Source organism: Phlebotomus papatasi, chromosome 1, assembly GCF_024763615.1.
Source record: "Phlebotomus papatasi isolate M1 chromosome 1, Ppap_2.1, whole genome shotgun sequence".
Classification (NCBI taxonomy): Eukaryota; Metazoa; Arthropoda; class Insecta; order Diptera; family Psychodidae; genus Phlebotomus; species Phlebotomus papatasi.
Genome location: NC_077222.1, coordinates 92,588,007 through 92,606,939, shown reverse-complemented (window position 1 = coordinate 92,606,939; position 18,933 = coordinate 92,588,007).

Below are 18,933 nucleotides of genomic sequence, written 5' to 3'. Positions count from 1 at the left end.
ATCGATACTAAGATGATGTTGATTACTTCAATTTCATTAGTTCAAAATTAACATATTTGAGCTGAAATAAATAAAATATTCATATCAAATTGTAAATTAGACAAATAATTCTATGGAATTATCAATGATATTGTCTATAAGTTACAAAATCCTTTGTGACAAGTCCTATCCCAATCATTTCCATGCCTGAGGAAGCAGGAAAATCCCTCCGAAACGTCGATGTCGAGAAAGGAAAGAAGAACAAACCAAAGGTCATTTCCGTGTTTCAATTATTGCTAAATCAACTAATTGGCCGAAAGTCATCTAGTCTTATGCTGTCTACATACTAAGAAGCAATTTTCGTAAAAAATTGCCTTTTTTAAAAAATTTCTAACGTTTCTACCTACAAGGATAGGGGAAATTTTCTTTAAAAAGACATATTTTAAAGCAATTTCCACTAGTGTGTAGAGGCCATTACAGTTTCTTTCAATGATTGTGTCAAGTATATCTACGGCTTAAGTAGCCGGGACCACATAACCCCTTATAGAAAAGTCTTTATTGGCTGTGATTTTGTATTCCTAATGAAGATGAGGTATAGGAAGGTTCGGCCAGTATTCGAGGACTTATAGTATCTAAGGTTCAAGGTGACTGTCTCTATCGATCGCCCCTTGTAAAGGGCGTAACTTTATTTAATTCGATTCCTGCTAGTTACTGTATTTCAGCCGTTGCAATCCGCGAGTTCTATCAACAGGCTAGATCCTAGAAAGTGTCAGATTTTGTTTCTTTTCTTCTTTTGTTTCTCTGTCTTTTTTCTGTCTTGATTATTAGCAAATCGGTGCGCCATTTCTTTGGTTAAAACTCCTTTGATGCCTCGTTTTGCGAAAATGGCCACTGAAGGACCAGTTCAAACCCAATTTCGTGCCATTTTGCTTCTTTTTTTGGTTTTGGTCCAAAGTGGATAAATGCGGCAGCCATTGCGCGAAGAGCTTCTTCATATCCTAAATATCATGTAAGATGTTGAACAAACGGTTATATGACATCTTTGTAATATTAGCTAACTCTCTTAATTTTACTTTAGGGTCGTTTAACACAATATCATTGATTTTTCGATGTTTTCTGAAATATTGACATCTTTTCGGTGTCCAGATCGTTCAGCACCATTTTTGCTTGTAGTGCCACAATGAAAGTCCGAAAATCAAATCTACTGAATCATCCTAATTAACGGTGTAGAGTCCGGTTATTAATTATCTAGCTTATAGATGGTATGGGTTATCGTTTTGTTACGTAATGTTTAATAAAAAAAACGATGCCCAGAATTTTCCATTAAAAAAAATAGGTAGATTGTTTCTAACAGCTGTAATTTGAGAATCAATGGCCCGATTGGTGTAAAATTTTTACATATATCATTTTAAACATGGCTGATTCGAGATATATTCAATTTTTTGATAGTGATTCCATCTATTTGTCAGTCTGTGCACTTATTGACCGAAGTGTTACGTTTGGTTACGGTCGAGTTTTCTGTAAGGAAATTCTGTATGACAAAGCCATATGACAAATTTAATTTTTTATGGTATATTCAGAAAAACTAATTGTAAATGGCAAAAAAACAAACGAGCAGTAAAAAATTAAAAATGAGCAGTAAAATATTTAAGTATGGTCAGTAAATGACTTAAATCTTTACAAAAATGGGCCTAATTTATATATTTAATACTTAAGTTTGTTCCATATAGAGTGAAAAGCCCTTTATTTTCCCTTTGCCAAAATTTGGACGACAATAACATTGTTTGAAATTTCTTTGTTTCTGATAAATTTCAACTTTTTACTGCTCATTTATTCAATGCCATTGTAAATTCGACTCCTATCAGTTACTAAAAGCTTCATAGAGCTTCTTGCGATGGTCATTCAACGCTCATTGGACTTTGAAGTGGTCCTGATACCAAATTTTGCCACGAAAATTTGTCATATTACATTGTGATACTGTTACCGAATTCCACTTATGATCAAGAATCGCTTATTGGTTTATCCAATTTGGTCTTGTTTTGCTGTTTTGTGTCGTATTATCAATTATACCTTAGGTTCTAGTGTACAGAGCCTAATGAATGAGCATCCCTTGGAAAGGTAAGTAATTCTGCTTCGGGTTTGTAGAATACATGTTGTTTGAAAAAAAGAACTCAAAAATTCCTTGCGGATAAAAATGTTCATTATGTTCATGAATACGTACATAAGCGCCTTAGTAATTCATAATATAAATAATTCATAATATTTAAAATTAAATATTTCATTCAATTTTTATCAAGCTTATTTAATGGTAAGACCTGAATGTTTTGCTGAAAAGTTAGTTATTCTGTGTCAGACGGGACACTTTACTATAATTTATATTTATAAAAGTTAGTTATTGCTTTCATTATTTCCAAAAAAATCAGATCATTGAATTTTTAGGTGATGTGAGGAGATTTCAAAATTATAAATTGCTCATGTATTTTGCAAATACCAGCAATAAATTCCTTTTTGGGTTATAATTAACAGGCACTCACAAGAGTACTAATGAAAGTCTTCAATATTTAATTATTTTCCATGGGGATTTCATATTTTGCTACCCCAGGTATAATGCAAGCACAGAGGGAATCTACAAAAAAAATAAAGAAATCTCATCCAAATATGCTTTTCCCCATTTTATGATTTCTCTTCCATTTGTCGGAGTTTTTCTTTGGTTGAAAAAAGAAACCCTCACCCACGATTTGTAAATATTTTGACTCAAATTTCAATTACAGCATGAAAATAACACACAAATATACAGAAATTTTTTTTTCATGGAGGCACTGAAATTTCTCCCTTGGGGATATGCTCCCCTTTTCCATATACGTTTCTTCGTGCAATGCTAAGTAAATACAAATCGGGAAATTTTATTCGTCTATTGGCTTCCTCAATTTTCCACCCTCGTAACAAAAATCCCCATACCACAGGAAACCCATATCAATAAAAACTTATTTAATTTAAAATAAAATTAACACATTTTGCTCCAGCCGGTCAGAGAAAGTTTTTTTTTAACTCTCGAGTCCATTTGACTGGATTTTGTGGAGGAGACTCTGACCGAAGATATGAGAGCACAAGAAAAGTTGTTTAGGGTGGATTTTCTCAATTTTCTCTCCAAAGCGGGAATGAATGGGGCAAAAAGCCAGTAAAACAGTGTACTAAAGGACTTTTATTGTAATTATTGGAATGTTTCGCTTCAATTAGCTCTGTTTCGGTGGGATTCTCTCTTTCTATTTTCGCCTAAATTGCTGTACTTGTGGTAAAGATTTTTTTTTTGTAATCCCGAGATTAAATGAAATGGAAAAGTGGGATTATACCTCGAATGAGTCACATTTTTTGGTTTGTGGAATACTAACAATATTCATAAGGGGTTTGGTATGTGGTTTGGTCAACATAACCTCATATTTTTGACATTTCCTGTCATTCTCTGGCAACTGGTACGTTGCCGAGATTGTAGATTAAGACAAGAGAACATGAAACAAGTGATTTTTCATTCCAAAATGAATAATTCTGTTCCTTATACACCGAAAATTTATACCCAGAAGCTTTAGTGAATCACATGATAATGGAAAGTATAAATTTTCCAGAGAACCCCACAAAACTATCCCCAGGATAAAGGGAAAGGCATTAATAAGGCATATAATACTTTAACATTTTAATGTACCTTGTGCCATTGTGTTGAAGATGTCGAGTCTCTATCTATAACTCTCAGAAGTTGGTGGCTTGATCTTATTCAGAGGGTATTGTACAATCTCTCATCCCTATTCTAAAATCATATGTAGAGTTTTGGGCGCAATTTGACGAAGACGCCGACCTCATTTTCTGACTTTCTCCTTTCAAAATCATCTGCTTTTCCTGCTCATGCAGCGCCAGGGCATCAGCATAATTACATAATGTCATTAATTAAGAAACCCACACCAAATACCCGAGCCCCAACATAAATAATTACACACCACTGGAATGTGATGAGGTTGTTTATGCGAACTTTATGCTGACGAAAGCATTAAACTTTCAACTGTAACCCTTCTTCCGCGCAGCAAATTCTTCAGTACTCAAGTGTTGCCGTTGGATCTTGGGGTGTAATTCGCTCTGACGACTTTTCAATAAAAATCCAATTAAAGAGACATTTTGTCAGATGATGGAATTGGAAGAGAGCATCATCTGACAAAAATCGTCCTAATGAGTTTGATGTTTTGATGAGCTCTTTTTTTTTTAAATATCTTTTGGAATGTCGAGTGTTAAATATTGGCTTTTTGACGGATTTTAATGAGATAGGATTGTTTTTTTTCTAATTAAATGTTGTTTTTATACTTGAAACGTAGGTGTAACTTTCGTAGGTGTTGAATTTCATTAGAATAAAGGTGATAGTAGGACCACTGGGTTCTTGGTGGTGTTCTTTTTTTGTGATAACATCAGCTCTCCGGCATCTGGATGACAGCTGTCACTTCATATAGGTTTCAAGGGTTTCAGTATATCATTTTAATCGCCAATCATCCAGATAATGGAGAGTTGACTGTACTTTGATCATTTATGAGACATTAGAAACTAGGGGTGGCATTAGCTCTGAAGAATGCAATCACTTTTAATAATAATAATAATAATAATAATGCTGGCACAGCATTCCATGAAGGAACAAGGTTGTCAGTCGCATGCCCGTGGAATCAAGTGTAGTGAAGCTCACTGGATGCAATCCGAACACCTTTAACGCCAGAAAAATTCCTGGTGACCTAAAGGAGCTTCGAACCCGGGATACTTGAATCATAGAGCGAGTTCTCTACCACTTGACCCATTGAGTGGCCGCAACCACTTTTAGTGTGAATTATTTCTGCCTTCGGACGATCCTTTCGTAATATATTTAAAACTTTTTCAATGTTTGTTATTTCCATTTTTCGTAAACTTCTCATTATTGTCTTATAGTCTTTGAATTCAATTGTTTCATAAATTTACAATACACAATTAAAAAATATCTAATAAACTCTGGATTTTAATAGTTGTATGAAGTAGCATACTCTAAAATAACAATGAAATTAAAAAAAATCATTTGAGAAATATTGTGTTCTAGAAGAAATAGGGTAAATTAAGCTAATTCAAAACCTGCTCCAAATGGAAATTTTTCTCTATTCCAAATGGAAACGCCATTGTTTTCATGATAAATACAATACTAAATTACTATATTTATATCTTTTCTATACCACAGTTTCATTATTTAGTTAATTTTGATCCAAATAAAGCGAAAATCCATTCATATTCTCAAATTTTAAATTGTTAATTTCTCAGAAAAATTAAAAGTGTACCTTTTCACCATTGAATTTTTCATCGATCGACCATGTTTTCCAATGAAAAACACAATAAAGTGACTGTTGTTTATTCGTTTTGTTTAACATTTATGTCATATTTTTGGATAATTTTAGTTAAATTCAGTGTTAATCTTTATTGTTAACGGTACGTGAAGTTTTCAAATGAAATAATTACCTATTTCGTGAGCAAAAAGGGTTTTTGTGAAGTGGCTGCAAATGCTTCAATAGGAAACCCCGGAAATATGATTTTTTTTGGAGAGATTTTCTTATTGTTTTAGTTGGAAAAGGAGAAAAGACCAGGAATAAGAACAAATCCTGCACTCAGGAGCTACTCAACAAAATTTTGGAAGCTTTTCGTCGCGGTTTCACTTACACTGTTTGTCTCCAATTAGAAAATTTCCCTTGTCTCCATTTGGATTAATTTGTTTCCAATAGAAGCATTTTACGCTCGCGTATTTTTCTTGTATTTAAGAAGTTTTCAAATTATATCTAAAGAATTTTCACTAAACAGTAACATTCTAGAAGAGAAAAGGAGCAAATTTATGTAATTCTCTTCAGAAAAAATATTAACTTAATGTGTTGAATCTTTTGTTAAAATTAAAGCGTCTGGAAATGGTTTTGAATTTGGACATTTACCCTATGAGACAACATAACGTTTTTTTCTGTAATCTATTCTTAAAAGTGTCAATAGGTGTTCCTTTCACTCTATACATCTATATATTTTCCCTGAATTTTAATAAATTCAATAATTCTTTGAAATAATTATAAATATCAAATGTGTCTTATTATTACATTACAGTGATATCATGACTGATAGTTACCCTTTACTACTGTATGCGTCAGCCGGGATGGGCGGGAAAATGTATAAAATCCATGGCTGCCATTATTTTCGTGTAGAGGAAGATGGATGAATTTCCTTCAAGGATTTCAAGCAACTGAAATATTTTGCAACAATTTATGAACAATATTTAAACCAAGTTTAACCGTTTAATTTATTTTCTCTTGGGTATTGGTAGCATTGGTAGCTGCATATTTCCCGTTGATAAATTTATTATCTTAAAATTGTATAAATATTTTCGGATGTCATGCTCACCTGAAAATGCCCTATACTTTCCTATACATTTTCCGATGAGAAACGAATTTGACCGAGCTCGTTACTGATTTAAAAGTTTAGAATAGTGAATTTGAAAAGTTTTATACATTATTTCAAAAGAAGAATTCGTACGTCGCGTCGTACGTCTTTTAAATGATTTTATACAGCTCAGTGTTCTACCTACTTACGTACCTAAATATTTTTACGTTAGTTTGACGATGCTTGTCTTTCGAAAGTTCTACGTAGAAAGATTTACTTAATTTTCTGCAGGTAAGATTTTCGTCAGTTAAATGTAAGTTTTAGCTGAGATTCTTTGCAATCTCATTTTTTGTGGTCCGAGGTAAAATTTGACCTCATCAGATTGGGCCCAAATTTTTGCATTTACATATTTTGATACTTACAGATCAAGAATATGATTTGCGCCATTTTTCGTGGACAGTCCGTTCCGTTCCGTGCGTCGACCCTGTGCGTCGTATAACCGCGCGTCCCAGGCTATAAGTGTCCCAGGCTTTGCAAAGTGCTCTAACTCGCGACTTAGATGCTATCCCTCAAAAGTACTTTCGCATCATTTACCGTTTAGCGGTTCTCAACTGATTTAAACCGATTTGTAAATCACTCGAGAGATCCCACAAAATAATTCTAAGAATAATAATAATTCATTTTCGGACGCAAATTACTGATCGGTTCATAACCGATTCATTGCAGGTTCACAATCGATTCGAACGGATTTAAAAATCACTCTAATCTTTGCCCAAAATAACTTAGGAATAATGCAATTGAATTGTGAAAATTAATTATCGCTTATGAACTGGTTCATTACCGGTCCGAAACCGATTGTAACCGGTTTAGTTTTGTCAGAAATGCTAATACTTTTCCAACGGGCCCAAACATGACCCCATTCGTCTGATATTTTCGGTATTTATAAGGTGATTTCGATTAAATTTTAGTATATTTTACCCAATATAGAGGGCTTTCTAACGATATGGGTTGTACAGTAGACTCTCACTCAATCGGCTCTTTTTCAATCGGGCGTGAAAATTTGTTGACAATTTTCACGCTTAATTATGAAGCTAATTTGCTCAAATTCGCTGTAGTTCTTCCTATTTTATCGTGATTCTTTATAATTGTGCGCTTTTTGTGGAATTTACAAAGGCTTTGACGCCCAAATCTATCGATAAACCGGATGACATTTCGCCCCATATTCCCGATTGAGAGAGAGTCTACTGTATCTCAATGTACCCTAACCTTGATTGTACTGAAATTGACCGGACCGGAAGTTTTATATATTAACGAATTTTAATGAACTGTTTTATCCGTTTTATCTAAGAACTGTTTTGATCGTTTTGATAGTCTTTTATTTTCATACTATTCATATTTAGAATAGAAAATGACCATAGTGATAAGTCTAGATAAGCTTATGATAGTAGCTGCGACTCTTAAAACGAAACCTCAGAGTGCTTGCACATCGAAATGCATGAAAATTCGATTTTAAGTTGAATTTTCGAATTTAGAGTTGCAAGCTCTCCGAGGTCCCCTTTTAAGAATCTCAGCTTCAATAAACTTATCTGGGCTTATTACTGGTTTTGTAATTGCAATGTGTTTACATGTGACCAAATAATTACTATGCCCTTACGTTATGCTGCCTTCATTTTGCTTATTGGGGATTTATCAATATTACATTGATATTACTATACAGAAAAATCTGGAAAATCGTATTCTCTTCCATGATATACATTCTTATTTCTAAAAGCTGTTCACCAAGTTTAGAATAAAGATTAATCTGTTTGATAGCAGAATAGCGGATTAATAGGAAAATTTATGAAAAGTTTTTCCGTAGCTTCTTTTTGGCACATACAGATTGAGAGGAAATTTGTATCAATTTGTGTTGTTGCATTTTCTCCATTGAGAAATCAATGATTATCCTCCTGAAAATACTACTGCAGAATCTCTTAGCTAAATTTTTTATCCACCTCCTAAAATACTTTGTGGCAAAATTCTCCACAAGGAATGAGTTGAGTGAACAAGAGAAGGTCATTGAGAGTGTGACCCAGAGTTAAAAGAGCCACTAAAGGCGATCTCATGGATTTTCTTCTTCCTCCAGAAGAAGACTTATAGGAGATATTTTATAGTTTCTGGCTTCGTGACAAAAATATAAATTATGTACATATTTTCTATGTGGCCACAAAAATGTTTCCCCTTTTTTCCCTGGGAAAGCCACAGCGTGAATGTATTGCTGTGATATAGATTGCAAGAATGGTTGAGAAAATCTGATTGGTCAGAGAGAGCTTTTCGTGCTTTGATGCTCTTCTTGGCCACAAAGTGTGTGTGAGGGCCTCACAATTGCCACGATAAACGTTTATCTTTTATTATCCAAAAGTTCTCCTCTTCATCATCCTCGAAGATTCTCATGATGGGTTAGGGGTATGAGCGTATAATAGAAAATAATTTCCCTTGATTCTTATCGTTCCTTCATTGTCTGACTTGGTGGTTTTTGACGTTGCTAAGGCTTCCCATGGAAATTTCCCAGGATGATTTACGCATCTCTCATTTGATAATCAACCCTCCATTCTGCCCAATACGAAGGGCAAAACAATCATCAACACTCTTCCATGGTTTCCAAGAGATTTTTCCCGTGAGGTAATTAAATCGTCATTCGATAAATAAGCTCATTTGCATTCTTGAAAGTTGATTAGGAACTCCTTCAAGTTATTTATACATAGACTTTCCCCCAGAAAGCTCTTTTGATCTCTGATTTGTTATCTTATCGAAAGCAAACTTTCTTCCATCAAAGTGTCTAATTAAACTTGACAAGGTGTAGGCGGTAATGGCGGCAAAAGCAACTCGACTGTAATGAAATCATGTAGATTTTGCGTGTAGAATATCACAAGAACAGGTGCAAATTCAGTCAAGTTTGGAGACAAGTTTGTACACAATTTGTATTTCTAATCATTTTAAGTTTGTAACAATTTGTTCTCCATTGTAAATTGCAAGCAGGAGATGAACAGAATGATCTGGGAGTAGGATAGATATGCCTCTATATATTTCATGTTTGTGCAAATATTGGAATTATATATGCAGATTAAATTTTCAAAAGTAATTGAGAAAAATAAGAGTTGAACAGAGGCGTTGTCACACCCAGGGGGGTGACATAAGCTCTGAAAAATGCGACCAGTTTTAGTGTAAATTTTTTCCTGTTTTCGTACACATTTCACGAGATATCTTCAAAACTACGTAGGTTGTCAATTTGGTGTTTTCGGTTGCCTCTTCGTTATTAAATTGGGTTTTATTTTGTATTAGTATTTTTTGCTAATTCATTCTACAATGACAGAAAACAGATAATAAACTCAAAAAATTTTTTCGGCGCGCTAGTAACATATAGGAAACATAGGAAATGTCATGCCCCTGGTCACACCTATGAGAATTCAATTGAAACGAATTAAGATGCATTATGCATTATTCTTCATTTAGCACTATAATTATTCGATTTGAATTTAATTTGTGCATTTCGGATACTTCGGTCGGCATGGGATAAAAATTGATTGGAATTAGTTCGGACTTGTCCGAAATTTCATTCAAATCGGTAGAAAAGCACTGCCCAGAACTTTTTAACTTTGACCTTGACAAACGGTCACAATGAGAGATTCAAGGTCATTTTTATATGATAAATACCATTAACCGTCGCATAAAAATATCTTGAAAACAAATGGGAAAATGGGGCACCACTGAACATGGGGTAGCACCAAACACTGATTTTTATTTCCAAACTAGTACTTGGATAATGACGAATATTTCCTCAGTGAACAAAAACCCCTATAGTATCTATGAATTTATACAGGTCTCTTCCTCTGAAATCTAATATCTAATTAATAGTTCGATGCTACCCCCTGTTCGGTGGTGCCCTAGTTTCTTCTAAAATGCCTTTAGAGCGGTTAGAGAGTTGCACAGGAAAATAAAGGTCTAGTTATGAATTCAGGGTGGATTTATAAAGGGAATTCACATTCACACACTTCAAGTCCACCAAGTAACTATCTATTACTGTTTAAGTGTTTATTTTTGAAAACGGCCAAACTATGAAGATGTAGTCAACCCATAAAACTAACAAACACACATTTTTCCACATTATTTTTCTCAATATTTATAACAAATTTGATATAAAGAATGGATCGATTTTTTTACAAATTAAACCGATAGAAAAGCGTTTCAGTCACTCCTGATCAATTCATATTCGAATTTCTGTATGGCAAACAGATTTACTGACTTTTCCCTGCAATTACGTAGGAACAATAACCCGACAGAGGTAGAACTACATTTTGTTGCCCTATTTCTCGCTTCGGAGAAAGTTATGAAAAGTTGATACACAAAGTTACACAAGGAAACTTGGACATTGCATCGATTTTGATAATATTTTCCTCTATTACGTATCCGGATGTGAATTCTGAATGACAAATTCTTCTCTTAGACTGTTACATTATGCAAAAAATGGTATTTTCCAGAAAACACCAAATGATAACCCATCAAATAAAATTGTGAAGATTAAGAAAGAATTGTTCTTTCTGTTAATCGCGAGTATGCCATTGGAAAGTTGGTCGAAGATTGTAAAGCTGGTAAATCTGGAAAAAGTGCTATAGCTCTGTTTGTTGATATCACTGTTTCGCTAAGAAATCGATAGATCGGCATGTTGAACATACCATGTTCATTCACAAAAATCGGCAGATCGGCACGATTTTAGCCAAAAATCGGTGTATTTAAGTGTCAGTTCGCTCCTATGAAGTATAGCGTTATTTTAAACTCGTGTAACCTAGTCCCCGGCGAGTGGCCTTCAAAGTTGAAGCCAATTTCTTACTTTCACATACAAATGCGTATGGGAATTTTTCTGCACTCGTGATCGTTATGCTACATATTTAAAAAGTGAGAAGTTTTTCCGTATTATAAGATACCTTTTCGTATGGAGGGATAAATACACTAAATTTTTGTTTAGATAGATTTTTTCATTGTAGCACTGTAAGCTGAGTCCGAGATCAATTTAGGAATTGGCTTCAAATAGCTCCATATAAAAAGGCCAACTTGCCAGGCGTTTGCGTGTAACATTCCTCTCGTTCAGTAATAACCATCCCGATTTGAGAGCTCTATCTGGTTAAGGTTTTTTCCTGTACCGATTCGAAGGTATATCAGAGAGGACTTACCTAAAAATCCGTTGGAAGTTCGAACGTTTAAACCGACGAGTTTATGAAAAGAACATTTATTATTTTAATGAAACTGTAATTAAAACAGTCTGGCATCCTAAAATTCCACAAAACTACACAAAAAATCATTTTTTTAGTTTACGTTTAGACACTGTTGTTGATACAGCAGAGTCCCGCTATAGACCATCGCTCTATAGTCCACAATTTATCGACCGTTGATTTCAAAACACTGATTTTAACCCATTCAGTCAATGTACCAGAAATACTTTAGATAGAATGTTTATATTTTGGGATTTGTTTCCTACAGATTAATAGATGAATTTTTTGAAAAGAAAAAAAAAATTATCTATTATGGCGGCGCGGGGAGCCCCTGTCAAACACACGTCTTAACGGTCATTGAATTTGAAATTCTGTGTATTAATTCTTTCCGAACTCTATTGCATTAGATAGAGTAATTATCCAAGAAAACAAATTGGCAACTAGAATTCAAATTAAGAAAGAGGAAAGAGGCCAATTTTAACAAATTCGACGGGATGTCGTATTTTTCGTCCGCCATTTGGACCAAAGATTTTGCATGACCTTCCGCGAAGCAAGAAAACATTAACAAAATGTATTTTCATCTTTGTCGGATTATTTTTCCCAAGTAGTTGAAAAACTGAAGTAACTAAAAATCCATTCCCGACAGCAATTCGGATAACAATGACCCAGGAATAAATCATCTAAAATCACTCAATTTGCGTATGATGTATAACACCATGGTAAGGAATGGGTTAAGTTAGGTTATGTTTTTTAGTACGCGACATGCAATGTTGCCATAATCATTTTAATATTTTTGGCAAACTTTATTGAGTAGTTGTGATAATTTTGATCCATAATGAAGAGAGCGAGGACAAGTACCACAATCGCAAAAAAAGTGGAAGCCGTCGAACAATTTCAATACTAAAAGTCGATGATAATTTTAAAAAAATGACATGGACTATAGTGCGAACCAAGTGTCAAATCTGGAACCAAATATGGACTATAGCGAGACTCTACTGTATTATTGACGGATTGAAGCGTCAAGAATACAAAAATTCGAAATAGCAGAACAATCAGCGCTAATGTGGCGAGTACGTGAACTTGCACTTTAGGCTTTCGGTAGATTTTCGAATAGGTTTGGCTTGGCTTTTCTCTTTCGAAATGTTATTACTGAACGCAGCCATTATAAATTTCCTACAGACAATTTCAATGGAAAATTTTAACGTACTGTATTGGAAAGACTAATCTTGAAAATTTACTTGCGGCAGACCGGCACAAGATCGGCAAATCGGCACTCGAGTTAACCGTGAACGGAATAGTTACCTACTCCTTGGAAGCGATCTTGTGCTCGCCAGGCATTGGATGCACTCTTATGGTATGGTGATGAGTCCTAAGACTGTGCTTCTGAGCTTCAGTTGTAGGTGTCCCGAACTCCAGTGGATTGTTTGCGATTCTACTGTTTGTGCGGTAGTATTGGTGTCTGCTATTGGGACTGCGTCGCGATTCACCAGGTTCCACAGTTCAAACATCTTGGTGTCACGATTGACTCTTCTTTAACTTGGAGCGCTCATTGGGAGCGGATCAGGAATGATGTGCGCTCCCTATGAAGACAAATTTACGCTCTCAGACGGATTTTGTCTCCCAATGTTTCTGCGCGTATATATACTATAAACACAATCCTCATGCTCGGGAGTTTAAGCTAGGGGAATCGCCAATAATGACGAAAACCCCTTAATAAAATGAATTGAAGGAGTTTAAGCATGTTTACCGATTTGCAACCGATTCAAAACAATTTAACTTGTACAGGAACAGGTTGACCTTCTATTGAAAGTGTAGTAAAGCTTTATTATTGTATCTTACTTTTAAAGTGAGAAATCATTTTTTTATTAAAAATATAAAAATAAATAATTACAGTGGCGCCCTCAATGGTCAACGTGTAAATCAGAGTTCCGTGTGAACTAACTACAATGCTAACGCAATGCTGATATTCTGATTTAATATACTTTCAAATCGAACTATTGAATGGATTGAATGAGTGAAAAAAATAAATAAATTTATTCAGAAAATAGTTAAGTTAGATAAATAGCTCAATTCAAAGCTTTTAAAACAATACAATCATCATGTATATTTTCGCAAAGGCAAAACGAAAAGTTTTTCATCATTTTTTTTAGTAACGATTTTAGATGTTAATCGTATAAACTTTTTTTCAACTGTTTGGGTTTTTTTGAACACGATTTATTTGTTCCATTCAAATAATTTTTCCCATTTAAAATCAAAAGCATATTTCAACAGTTAACCTGTATAACAAAATCAGTACGACATCCCTGTTAATCTCTGCGATACTTTATAATAATTCAACTATAAACATTTCTGCAAATCTCTCTGAATTATATGTGTTGCACAAGAGCATCCCAGTAGAATCTCTTGGCAATTGTGGCAACTAATGAGGATAAATGGTAGCTCGGTTGGGGATGAGTTTTAAAATTATTGTTAGTGATTTCCTCCCCGTAAATATTTCACGATGAATTTGCCACGTGATAAATAGCATGGGCGAGAGTTTAAATTCCTCAAAACACCCCCTTTGATATGAGATTGTATCCTGGGCAGGTCGATAAACTCCGCACCGTTTAATTAATCCCCTCAGCCAGGAGAATGCCCTGTGAATTCGCAGCAAAATATACATTGGAAACTCAATAAGAGGGATATTCCATTTGCTGCTCGAAAATCATTTTGCACAAATGGCTCAATTAATTGTTCTTTTTGCAATGTCTTACCCTTGGAAGTTTACGAGATTCGTGGGTAAGGGTAATCTGTGACTGTGAAGATAGAGGGACATTTTGAGCTGTTGGAGTGTGAAAACTTGGATCTTATAAATTTCTTTTTATCTCGATTCAACAGTTTTGCGGTCCAGCAAGGGGAGGATGTTTCTGCAAAGTTGCTGACAATGAAAAACTATAATACAAGATAGTATAAATCACCAATAGAGAGTGGTGAGACGCTGGGAGGATGATTAAAGTTTTCTTTAGAGGAAAAATGAAGAATTGATGAGAAATTAAATTCAAGTAGAGAGATGATTTTCCATTAGAAATATTTAATGAGACATCACGTAATTATTTAGTGAGAAAGTCAGAGAATGACTCGATAAAATAATTAGGGAATGATGCTTGAGGCGGATGAAGAAAAGACTTTTTAATGTTGTGTGGCAAAGTCAATGAAAATCCCATGAGATGCCTGGGAAAATTGTCTCTGCCTCTTGGAAATTTCTCCACTTTTTGCCACTTGATTTTCCCATATACTTTGGGGTTGGCTAAAATCATTGTTACTTTCTGCTCATTAAAATCCTCCACCACTTTGTACGAATTAAATGCCACCATCCACATTCCAACGCAATTTCCCCAGAAAAAAAGTACGCAATAATATAAACTGGTGGGAAAATGTGGCAGTTTTCGAGATGAAATGAGCGTGGAAATGGCTGAATACCGTTACAATGGCTGTCTGGGAATTTATTTTTACATCAGCTTTCCCCATTACATACCGTCTTGGAGATAAGGAAGAACCCTTTCACAACACAAAGCCAATTTTCCGGCAAAGTACAGGGGAGTTTCCCTGAAGAATCATGATTAGCAGAACGATTTGGAATATTTAAATAAGAAAAGGGTTCAATGGCATTTTTCTCTTTATGATAATTTTTAAAGGGAGTTAATGAAAAGTCTCTCAAGAAAATTTTTATATTATTTTTATTGACTATTTTTGAGATAATTAAATTAATGAGAAGTGAAAATTGAGGGTAGAAAAGATAAGATGTCACAGTTAGCTGAAAAAGTAGCGTTTTCACCATATTTTTGCTGAATCGATTAGCAAAAAAATGCTAACCGGTTAGCAGTTCTCGCAAAAAGTACTAGTCAAATATATGAAAATAGCATTACCTTGCGTGTTTCATTTTAAGGTTAGCAAAATTTAGCTAAAAATACACATATTTTCAGCTGAATTGTAATCCGTTAGCATTTGGTGATTGCTGGGACATAAAATGGGGTGGGAAGTGAGGAGAACTTCGCGAAATACTTGCACTCATGACTGGCTGCTCTAAACATTGATTTCATATAATTTTTATTAAAAAATACCGATTAAAAAATTAAAATAAAATTAATATTCAGAAAACAAACTGAATAAAAACTACTCGAATCTATGTGGAACGAACTATTTTTCGCTGTGAAATCCTTTTGCCTTCTGTAATAGGATTTTGGTTTTCAGGCTTGGCACACTCTGGCTTCGAACACTTCATATTTTTTCCCGTATTCCTTAAAATTAACTTAATTTGACCTATGGCAATATAAATAAATAGCTAGATTTAAGTCACATATTCCCTGAAAAAATTAGGTCATTTTTTTATTTTATCAATTTTTCATTTCTTTTATTTATTTAACACATCTTCACTAAATACTTTTATGCATGTTTCTGTTTGATGTGAATTCTATCAAATAAGAATTATTTCAACTGAAGTATATTCTTAAATGAAAAAATTTAATATTGTTTTGAATGGGACTTTCCACGACCTTCAGAGAGAAAGGAAGAGGCAAGGGACTAGGCCAGCAGCAGAGGCAAGGCACAGGTTTTATTTAAAACTTTCCGATTTATTCACTCCTATCTTAAACGGGGGCTCTCACATCTCGAATGGGGGCTCGTGTAAGGGCGATAATGCTAATATCCTCCAGAGTGAGCACCTTCGGGTGGTATCCATTTTCCTATTGGGCTCGAGGTTGTTTTCTATTAGGAATAGGATATCATGGCTCTTCCTTCATCAGAGATGGGGTCCCTCTGCAAAATGTCAGATGGTGTGACGGCCATTACGGTCATGATGAAGGAGCAGCGTCCAGCGCAAAAGAAGGACGCGCTTTCACTACTAAGAAAAATTTCAGAACTAGGATGGGATATCTTACAGTCGTACGGAAGGATATGTGTTCTCTTTGAGTAAGTCCACTGGCAATTTTCGACGAGTAATTCGGAGTTTTTTCGGCCGAGCATTTAATCCAATTTGATCGAAATGGACTCAAAGTAGAAGGGTCCAGAACGAGTTAAACACAAGGCGTACTCTTGCCGTGACGGTACTCATTCATCTGAGAAGGGAACTGGTGGTTTTCGAACTGGAGAGAACACTGCGGGCTATTGCGTGCGCTAGGCACGAGACCATGCTACAGAACCAGTTTCTGTGGGACGAGTATCTATTCACCAATTTCCAGAGCAATCCAAAAGCTCTGCCGATTGCAATAGCTCGGTCCACACGAATGGTACCACAATATTCACATTGAAAAGACAGAGAAAGCACAAAGCTGGGAGCGATTGGGAGCGTCAGCTAATGCTGCGCTTTAGAGTGCCACGGGACCACTATTTAGGGTTATAGAGAAAGGAACTATTGTAAGCGTCGGCTAATCCAGCGCTACGGAATGCTCTAATCAGAGGTATGGGGGGAAGGGACAAGTTAGGAACGTGATGTTGACTTAGGGAGCATTGTCAAAAGCTATCGGCTTGTCTCCACAGAGCTTGAGGAGGCGACATTATGGGTACAAACGGTACCCGCTCAATGAGCATAGTCCATATAGGGCACTCATTGAGCATGAGTTTGTTAGTAGCAGATTGTGAACGGAAAAATAGACCTTTCTTGACTTTTTCTCTTTAATTCTTCACGACGTTTCGAGGATGGATGTCCTCTTCATCAGGTTTCGAATGTGGAGGAAAAATCACGTACAGGTGGGAAATTTTGCTGCTGCAATGCACTTGAACTTTTTTACAATTCTTCACTCTGAAGTTCACCATCTAATGGACTGACACCCCTTTGTTAGTTGTTACTCCTCACTCAGCTTGTTTCGCCTCCAACGCACTTCATTAGCATTCGCTGATATATCAGTTTCTCGCATGAATTTTATCTTTTAAGCGTAAATAAGTGCAATTGTCTAATTATCTTGGCTTTTCTTTGCCTTTAGGCAAAGGGAACTTAAGATGACGACTTTTGGGATGTTCTGTGATATAAAAACATAAGTCACAGTCCATAGATTTTGTGTTTATATGTATATGTTCCTCTTTGCCTTTGAAACTTTAGTAGCATTTCAATGTAAATATTAGCTGCATGATTAAATTTCATATGATGAAAGCTTTCATCTTCTTTTGATCTGAAATTCTTTCTCAATTTCAAGTCGTTTATATTTTCTGCGATTTATATGTAAAAGATCACTTTCTTGCAGTTTAAGGACTTCTTCTTAACAAGGACTGTAATGACAGCAAACATTTGATACTTTTCTATAAAACTTGTTCATCTCGTACAACATGATACCAGCCTGAGGGATGCTGTGAGATGAAAATATTTTATTTACAATTTAGAAGATTGTCTGTGGAAATGAAAGGATAGCAATTTTGAGCACTTTTTATATGGGAATCAATGAAAAATGTCTGTTAGTTGGTGGAAAAAAAAAGAAGAGGCAGCAACTGTGTTAAAAGTTGTTAGTTGTGAGAAAAGTTTTGTTGTTAGACAAAGTTTCACTCTTGTGGCTTCAATCACATCCATTCCAGCCACTCTGGAAAGGCTGAGTCTATTCCAAAGAAGCCAATATGAGGGAGTACCAGCTGAGGGACAAGCGTAATTTGTAAAATTTCACTTGCTACAAACTTTCTTATAGTTGAGCTTTTTCCCTCTTATTCAGTAAGATATTAAAAATATATTACACTAGCATAAAGTGCAGATTTCTCTACATGTAATTTATGTTGATTAATTTATTTTTAAATTACCGATGTTAAAACAATAAAAAGGTTAATTTTAAAATTAATTTCCATTGTAGCTTTTTTTGTTTGCCTTTCCCTGGTTTTTAATTGTGTTAGAAATTAATAATATCACCAAATTACGTTTTATAATATTATATATTTACAAGGATTTAGAAAGACTACCGCGATTAGTTGTAATTAAACAGAATGTTATATGGGTTTCTGTCGTAAGGCTTACCCATATGGTTTAACTTTTCTAATTTCTTTTAAAATTTGCTAAATTTTGATTTAAGACTGATATTGGATACAAATGATTAATTGGATTTTGAAAACAAAATCACTTTAATTGGTTGTTATTTGAGATTTTAAAATCTTTAGAAACTGGGCTTCCAGTCTAAAATCCGTCTTATTTTTACCGCGTTTAAGCTCTATAACCCTTTAAAAACAAATAGAACCCTGGGGTTCGAAAAACAAAAATCATTTTTTCTGGCAATTTGTATGACAAAATAATCGTAGTAAGAAAAGTTGCTTTTGTTCTTGAATCAACCCTGTCCTACTTATCCATAAAAGGTTAACTGCT